Source organism: Pistacia vera, unplaced genomic scaffold, assembly GCF_008641045.1.
Source record: "Pistacia vera cultivar Batoury unplaced genomic scaffold, PisVer_v2 Contig20, whole genome shotgun sequence".
Taxonomy (NCBI): Eukaryota; Viridiplantae; Streptophyta; class Magnoliopsida; order Sapindales; family Anacardiaceae; genus Pistacia; species Pistacia vera.
The window spans coordinates 213,275-222,652 of record NW_022196002.1 but is presented as its reverse complement, the minus strand read 5'-3'; the positions used below and the strand labels follow the sequence as shown (position 1 = coordinate 222,652).

Below are 9,378 nucleotides of genomic sequence, written 5' to 3'. Positions count from 1 at the left end.
ATCTATGCGTCTTTCTTGGCCAATTTAGTGTGCATAACAGAAATAATGGGTAAAACATAAACAATTAACATATCAAACAAAACCAAAGTTATCACAACTTACACATTAAATGAAAATCTAAAATAAATTCAAAACAAAACTCAAAATTAAAGTAAAGAGCTTGGGTTGCCTCCTAAGAAGCGCTTTATTAGAGTTATAAGCTCGACTTTTTGACTCCTTCAATCTAGATCATCTAGAAAAATCCAAACCTTTCTATCCTTCAATCCACCATACACATAAGGCTTCAATTGTTATTCATCTACCCTCTCAAATTTAGCCTCCATAATCCTAGAGTTGACTAAACAATTTTCTAGGGGTGAGCTAGGGTAGTTTTCTTCTAAGGTTTCTACTACTTTGTCATCAAGGATGCTAATCTTAAGGCAAGTATCTCCCTCAGATGGGTACTTCATGGCATCAAACACATTAAACTCTACTTTTCATCCTCTATTCTTAAGATTAGCTTCCCTTGGTGAACATCTATTAAAGTTTTACCCGTAGCTAGAAAGGGTCTTCCTAGAATTAGATGTACTTTCCGATCTTCTTCCATGTCAAGAACAATAAAATCCATCAGGAAAATCAACTTATCTACCTTGATCAATACATCTTCTACTATTCCCCTGGGGTATTTTATAGACCTATCAGCTAGTTGAAGATGAACTGTGATTGGTTTTACTTTCTCTAGGTCTAGTTTCTTATAAATCGAAAATGGCATGAGGTTAACACTAGCCCGTAGGTCACATAATTTTTTTTTTTTCAAAATGAACATTACCTATTGTGCAAGGAATTGTGAAACTCCCTAGATCTTTGAGCTTTTGTGGTAATTTCTCCAATAACAACGCGCTACACTTTTCAATAAGCATCACCGTCTCATGTTCTTCAAACTTCCTCTTTTTGGTGATAATCTCCTTCAGAAACTTCGCGTACTTCAGCATTTGCTCCAACATGTCTACAAAAGGAATGTTAATGTGTAAAGTTCTAAACATGTCCATGAACTTACCGAATTGCTTATCCAGTCTCTGTTTTTGCACTCTGTGAGGATACGGGAGGGTCTTGTCATCGTTCGTCACAACATAGGCATTTTTGTCAATTTCTGTCCCTGTGCCCTCTTTTCCTTCTTCGAGTTTTTCTTTTGTTTCTTCTTCCTTCCTTATTTCCTTCAACTCCTTACCATTCTCAGCATGATAGCATTGACTCTTTCCTTCAGATTCTTATCGGTATCACTCGACAATGGTCCTTGAACTCTTCCCGCTAAAATATTGTGGATTTGCCCCATTTAAGTTTCAAGATTTCTTATGGAAGCGAATTGGTTTTGCAATAAAATTTCATACTTTTGGAGTTGAGCTTCATTCTTGTCAAATCTTTTTCTTAACTCCTCCATGAATTTAGTGAGGACACTCTATATTAGATCTCTTCTCTTGAGGTTGGAAACTTGGTGGTGGTTTGTGCTCATTGTTGTTACTCCATGCAAAGTTTGGATGATTTTCCCATGCTGGAGTATATGTGCTTAAGTATGGATTCCCTTGCCCTTTTTGAAAATTGTTGACATAATGCACTTGCTCAGGTTGAGCAAACAAACTTCCTTTTTGGCAATCTCTAGATAAATGATTTCTTGCAAAAAATTCACATGTTAGAGAATGAGTTTTAATAGCATTTACCTTTAGGGAAACTCCCAATTGCTTTTGAATGGCTGAAAGTTGAGTAGCCAACGCGGTGTAGCCATCGACTTCATGCACTCCCGCTACTCTCATAGGAACATTCTTTTCCAAAGGTCTCATGTAATTGTTGCTAGCCATCACCTCAATCAATTTATAGGCTTCCTTTGGTGTTTTATTATTCAAAGCTCCCCCACTTGCAGCATCAATCATCACTTGTATATTTGGCAGTAACCCATTGTAAAACATCTGCACTTGCAACCATATTGGCAACCAATGGTGAGGACACCTTCGTAAGAGATCTTTAAATATCTCCCAAGCTTCATAGAGTGACTCCATATCTTGCTGGAAAAAATTAGTGATATCACTCCTCATCTTAGCAGACTTGACAGGTGGGAAGTGTTTCGTAAGGAATGCTTGAACCAACTCATTTCATGTAGTAATACTTCTTGACGGCAAAGAAATCAACCAAGTCTTAGCTTTATCCCAAAGAGAAAATGGGAAAAGTCTAAGCCTAATCGCATCATCGGATACTCCATTGTGTTTGAATGTGTCGCAGAGCTCCAGAAAGATAGCGATATGCAAGTTGGGATCATCATTAGGTAACCCCGCAAATTGAACCGCATGCTGTATCAGTTGAATAATTGCTAGCTTTATTTCAAATGTATTTGCTTAAACGGGTGGCCTCTTGATGCTGGAATAGCACCCTTCAACAATAAGACTAGAGTAGTCCTTCAATGCTCTTTGAACAATTTCAACTCCTGTATCAGCCATTAAACTAACTCCTCTGTACAATCCAACACTAAAAATACAGAAATAAAAATTAAAGCCCTAAAAACAATAAATAAATAAATAAATAAAAATAAATTACAAAACAAATTAGCAACTAGATAGCTTGTATTGATATTTATAAAAAAAATAATTCCTCGGCAACGTCGCCAAAAACTTCTTGTTGATTTTCGCAAGTGTATGAAATCATGCAAGTAATAAAGTGTATAAATACGGATATCGAACCCAAGGGAATTACTGTTATCAATTACCAATTAAACTATCATATTACTATTTGATCAATCCAACTTTTATCAAGGAAAACTTAAATTAAATAAAATTAACAATTGAAATTAAAAAGAGAACAATTAAAATAAACCTTTGGGTAAAAACAAGATGACTAGACCTAGGGCATAGATTTCACACCAACTCTTATTCATAGGAAGATATACCCAGAAAGTCAATATTCAAGATTGTCAAACTCTGGATTTTCATTAGTTTCCAAGTTTTATAGAAGCAACTAATAAACGGAAGATGAAACCCATTTCAATATAGAAAATCTAGTTGATAATAGATAGGTGATTTTGCATTTGCTTGGTCATATTCTTTTTCCTTTTATTTTGATTCATTTTTAATGAGTTTAAGGATAACAACTAAACTTTAATGCATAATAATAGTAAATTATAAAAATTATAAAGTGAAATTAAAAGTTATGTAACAAAATTTTATAAGCTAAGGAACCAGCTGGTACCAAAAATGGCCTTAATGAGGAGAGTTAAGTAGCAAGCATGAAGGTGTTATTTAGAATTGAAGAAAATTAGAGAGTAATTTGACATAAAAGAGAACGAAATATTTTCTGTTACTGTTATCTGAATTACAAGAATAGCACGTGGCTTTCTTTAATGGTAATGTTATTTGTACAAACTCTTATACAAAGAAAGTTCGTACAATAACGTGACATGTCATAAAACATATCATGGACTTTAATGCCCATAACTTAATATTGCATTAAGTTATGTGAGTTTTTATATTACGTGACACTCATATGGTATGTCACATCAGTTTGTACAAACTCTTTTGTACAAAGAGTATGTACAAATAACCTTAACCTTCTTTAATATAGTTGTAGATACAAACGCTGCACTTACTGCACCTGCTTTGATAACGACATTTAACCAAAGCCAATTAGTAATACAACTACTTTCAAATATTTTATTTTAACCCAGGGTGCTCCTAAGCTATATTCTGGCAATGATTATTGAAAAGGATCTTCATCTCTCTTACTTTGAATACTTCATAAAGGATTAAAACCCTGTTTATACCATTGCATTGTCAAATTAAGATTAATAGGACAAAAATAAAATTCAAAAATCCAAAATTTTTAATATTTAAAATGTATCTAGCTTTTCATAATTAATTATTAATTAGAACTTAATTATACAACAAAATCTCACAATTTTGTACGTACTGTTCAAAATTTATTAACACCAGTTTCAGATTTTCGTTAGTGATGGAGAAATAAGGTTGTGACAGATTTGTGAAACTTTAAAGGAATTACTGATAATTTTCCATAATTTTCTGATTTTATTTATGAAATTTTTGAATAATTAGTGGATATGATAAATCTTACAACTAACAATATTGTTCTACGTAGAAGTAAACAAAAAGATAAAGTCAATATTCCAGATTGTCAAACTCTGAATTTTCATTAGTTTTAAGGTGTTTATGGAAGCAACGATTAATAACAAGACAAACGTAAATGCATTTCAATCCCATGCATGCATGCAGCAAAACAAAACTTTGACTTTTTCGAAATTATAAAAAAAATGAAGAATTAATTTTTTTAACAATGAAGCAGCCACCATAGACAGAGCCAAAGCAGTATCGATTGAATAATAAGCAAAGGTTGAGTTCTCAATCCAGGGGGCAATTCGTATTAATCTCTTAAAAAATTTCGAAATGTCGTCGAGATCATTTATATGTGAGAATAATATATATAATGAGAAAAAATGGTTATAAATAAATACAACATGTGAATAGAATTTATTATAATAACAACATTCCAGGAGATCAGATATATTATGAATATTAAATTAAAAGTAAAAGGTTATATGTTGTTGATTTTGCAAGTGTTGAAATCATGCAAGTAATAAAGTGTATAAATAGGATATCGAACCCAGGGAATTATTATCAATTACCAATTAAACTATTCTATATTATTTGATTAATCCAACTTTTATCAAGGAAAACCTAAATTAAATAAAATTAACAATTGAATAAAAAGAGAATAATTAAAATAAATCTTGGATAAAAAAAGATGACTAGACCTAGGGCATAGATTTCACACCAACTCACATATGTATTGATCACTTATGCTAATTTTGTTAAGTTCTTCCTACATGTCAAACTCCCTAAATTTCCAATAACTTTCTCTCGAACAATTATCAAATTAACTCCTAATTACTAACCCGAATTATCTCTAATCAGATTTAAGCAATTGGAGATCATTACGCTCTATGGAGTTTACCAAAACTCATAAGTTGCAGTAACATATCTCTAGCGTTCGTTCAACCTATAGTTTTATACGTAGACCAACTAAGTATCATCTCTCGATCTCAACTACATTTAGAATCAAAAGCATAGGAAAAATAGTAAAACTTAGGAAGAATTCTTAATAAACATTAACAATCAAATTCAATACATAATTAAGAGATTGGGCTACATCTTAGCCCAGAGAATAAAATTAGTTCATAATAACATGAAAGAAACAATCATCTTTATTAAAACATTCATCATGAGTTTATAAGAAAAGAACAAGGAAAACTTCTCTATATTGTGAATCAAAGCTCCAGAATTTATGTTTTTCTCTTCTCTACCGAATTTTCTCCCTTTTCTCACCGAAAAATCTCTCAAATAATACTAAAAGACTCTATTTATATCCATAAGGGTTAGGGTTTTGTTTTTCTTTAATTCTATTTGATTTAGAACCCTTAACCCTATTCTCCTACCTAAAAATGGAGAACAAGTTAGTAACTTCCGTGACTGTGCCGCGGCATAGTGCGGCACAGTAGCTGCTGCACTTTTTCTCGCATCATTCCACTATTCTTCAGAGATAGTGATTTTTGAACTCGATAACGATGAATTGGAAAAGTGGTTAACATATGAAATGTAGCCCTTTGAATAAGCTTTCCAATGGTTTAAGATCGTCTTAATCAAATTCTACATCTCATGTATTCTTAAAATACCGAGGCATGCTAAGCTAGAACGTAATCTAGAATCTTCTTTGACTTCAACTTCCATAACTTCTTCAATTCAACTCTGATTCTTGATCCGTTGTTTCCACTCATCACTCATTCCGTTGCCGACATGATTTTCATCCGAGCATAACATTTAAGCACTAGTAGCCTGAAAAACACTAAAAAACACCCGTGATCCCGTAAAAGGCAATTATGAAAATATTAAGCAACTTTACCAAATTAAGCCTAATTTCCCACAATTAATCCCCATAAACTACTAACTAAATGTGTATTTTCACAACCCCCAACTAGCTTCTGCTAGTCTAGCAAGCTAGCGATAGAACAAGTCCTTTAGTTGAAAACACAAGCAAAATAAAGTTTATATATAACTATCCTAAATCATTTCCGTAGATTGTCATGGTGCATTTAGCATGCAACAAGCCTTTAAACCGCTATGGGGCCAGTGTGGATGAGTTATAGTCTCGTGAGGGTTTCCAGCGATGATACCCACAAACATCCAAACCTGACCTCACCTAGACTCAAAACTAAAGACTCAAACAAACATTTTAGGATTCATACATATAATCGTTCAAAAATTGTGTCAATGTGAACAAATCGAATAATTAACAACACGCAAATGCAAAGAATAAGTGAATTTCAACTACACTTTTGTATTGACTCTCTCATAATCATTCACAAACCATTCATCCAAAAACCCAGATGATTTGATGCATAGCTTCCATAGGCAAAGTACGAAAATCAAACAAATGTGCAATCAAATTCCATAGGCTCACTTTTCAAATCACTTCCACTAATGTAGAATCAATCACTACCTCGGATTATAGGTATTTTCATGGTTGTAATGTTAGGCTAGGGTAATGGTTTATGAAAGAATGGAAAGGAATTTTTAACAAAATGTAAGAGACTTAATATTTTACATTTAATGACCATGAACAATCTCTTTCTGCTTCCCTTTCCTTCACACTCTCCCTCCTTCACATTGATTAAACCTTCCTTCAATTAGCACAAACCCTCAGCAATGTACCTCATTCATGTGCTTCTCCCTAGCTACTTCTTCCTATTTTTTTGCAAAATTTTTTTTTCAATTTTTTTCTTTGTTTTTGTTTTTTGTTTTTAAAGGAAGATAGTATCTCAGAAAAAAAAAAAATTTCATCTACCTCACCTTGCTTCTACTATCATTTTTTTTTCTTTTCACAACCCCCAACTATCTCATTGCACATAATCAGGTTGTGGTCAAAAGATATATTCATTTTCCTTACCACACTTCTTTCATAAGTTTTCTAAAGGTCACCCTAAATTAAGTCTCTCACAATAAGATGGGTCGGAAAGTGTTTTAGGCTTCATGTTCAAGGTGAGTATAAATGGGTTTAACAACAAAAAATAAGGCTTACCAAATGTATAATAATAGGTCAAAGGGGTAACTAGGGATAAAGTATATAGGTTGGCTTGAAAGGTCAATCGTTCCAAAGAAAATTACCTAAATATATCCTAAGCAAGCAGATTCTAAGATTTCGCCTCAAGTGGTTATCAAGTGAGTTCCAGAGTTTATGCCCAATTTTCACAAAAAAAAATTATTGCCCATAAAAACACACATAAAACGTCTCTAAGTTTCCGAATATTAACCAATCAAAACCATTCCCAAGAGAGTCTAACTAAATGCAATTTCTACTACTTCATCTTTACATTACGCCAAAGTTAATAAACTCAATGTCACAAATTCACAATCACGGTCTTATCATTGACATGTATGAGTTCCAAAACAAAACAAAATACATTAACTCTTTGACCTACAACAACACACTAAACAATTCCACCCAAAAGCTTTTAAAGAGATAATTCAAAGCAAAGATATCAATGATGTCCATCGAATGAAACTAAATTTGGCCAAAAAATATTCCTTACCCCCAACGTTAGAGATGAACATTTTCTAATGTGCAAAGAGAACAAATACAATACTCTTTGTGCGTAACATTATGTGGAGGTAGTCTTGTGAACTCAGTCATGTTGTTGTTGTATCATAGTCATCGGGAATCTAGTCAAAAGAAAACAATCTATGGTCTTTCTTGGCCAATTATGTGTGCATAAAAGAAATAATGGGTAAAACATAAACAATTAACATATCAAACAAAACCAAAGTTATCACAACTTACACATTAAATGAAAATCTAAAATAAATTCAAACAAAACTCAAAATTAAAGTAAAGAGCTTGGGTTGCCTCCTAAGAGCGCTTATTAGAGTTATAAGCTCGTTTTTGACTCTCTCATCTAGATCATCTAGAAAAATCCAAACTTTCTATCCTTCAACCACCATCCAACTAAGGCTTTAATTGTTATTCATCTACCTCTCAAATTTAGCCTCCATAATCCTAGAGTTGACTAAACAATTTCTAGGGGTGAGCTAGGGTAGTTTTCTTCTAAGGTTTCTACTACTTGTCATCAAGGATGCTAATCTTAAGGCAAGTATATCTGATGCTCGGTTTAAGCACCAACGAATTCTCAGGTGCGTAACGTTGATTGGCCATTAAATATACGTGAAAATGGAATATATAAAGCGAAATAAATGCAAAGGGAGTTTTTTAAGTGGTTCGGATGCTGAGGTACCAAGTCCTACGTCCACTGATTTGTATTGATGTTAGTGTGCGTCAGGTCGCGACTGCGGGCTGACTTACATAAGTTGAAAAAGTAAAAAATGTTTACAGGAGAGAGAGAGATTTCTCTGTATGAAAAATGGCCGAATCCCCTTAATGAAGGGGTCTTCTTCATTTTATATCAAGCTGAAGCGTGTAATCATCACTAAATCCATGGTTTGGTGTGATTGTTAGGATATTATCCGGCTTTACGTCCCATTTTCCCTTTCTAAGCTGACTTCGCACGACTTATTGCAGGGAAATGGACACGTGTGAGCTCCATATTATTTGACAGGTCTGACGTGTGCGTGTTGCTCTGACGGGAGCAGGTCACCCTTCACGTGACTTTCCCACGTCAGCCCTTTACCTTTCCAGGCATAACAACATGTTATTTATAGTCTTCAATGTCAACGAAATACTGTTCTAAAGTTGTGAATCAAGCTCGTCCATGATGGCGGCTTTGCCGCGGCTTTAAAATAAAAGCAGCCGTGCATGTATTCTAGCAAATCTTTGTATTCTAGCATTGACGGCCTTTTTTGGTTGTATCTTCAAACTTTTTGTGAATAATTCATCAGCCATTCTAGGATAATTAATATTAATCATACGTGAATGACAAGTTTTGATCTCTAATCTTATTTTGCTGGCAGCCAATTGATAGCAATTATACGCGGTTTTCAAGCTAATTAATGAGTGTCATGAATTTTGGCTGCACTTGATAATAGAATTCTTGATTCAGCGTTTGCTCGGTTAATTATCCATTTTCCTTTTTTTTTGATTCGTTTTAAATAATTAACTTAGTTGATAAGGTTATGGAAACTGATATGATACTTGTTCTGTGTCAAAACCTAAGGAAACCTTAAGGATCTCTGATCACTTCTTATGAATACTTAATCTAAAATATTAAAACCGTGTTTATACCAGTACATTTGTCAAAATAAGATTAATTGGTCAAGAATAAAATTTAAAAACTAACAAAAATCCATAATTAATTAGAATTTATAAAACAAAACCTCAAGATTTTGTATGTAACTTTTC

General features: G+C 33.3%; 1 non-coding gene across 1 annotated transcript; it reads left to right on the top strand.

The window, feature by feature from the left end:
* The first annotated feature begins 1,962 nt into the window (after positions 1–1,962).
* LOC116128442 lies at positions 1,963–2,069 on the top strand. Its single transcript, XR_004127758.1, has one exon. It is a non-coding gene; the product is annotated as a small nucleolar RNA R71 (small nucleolar RNA).
* Positions 2,070–9,378: the final 7,309 nt, after the last annotated feature.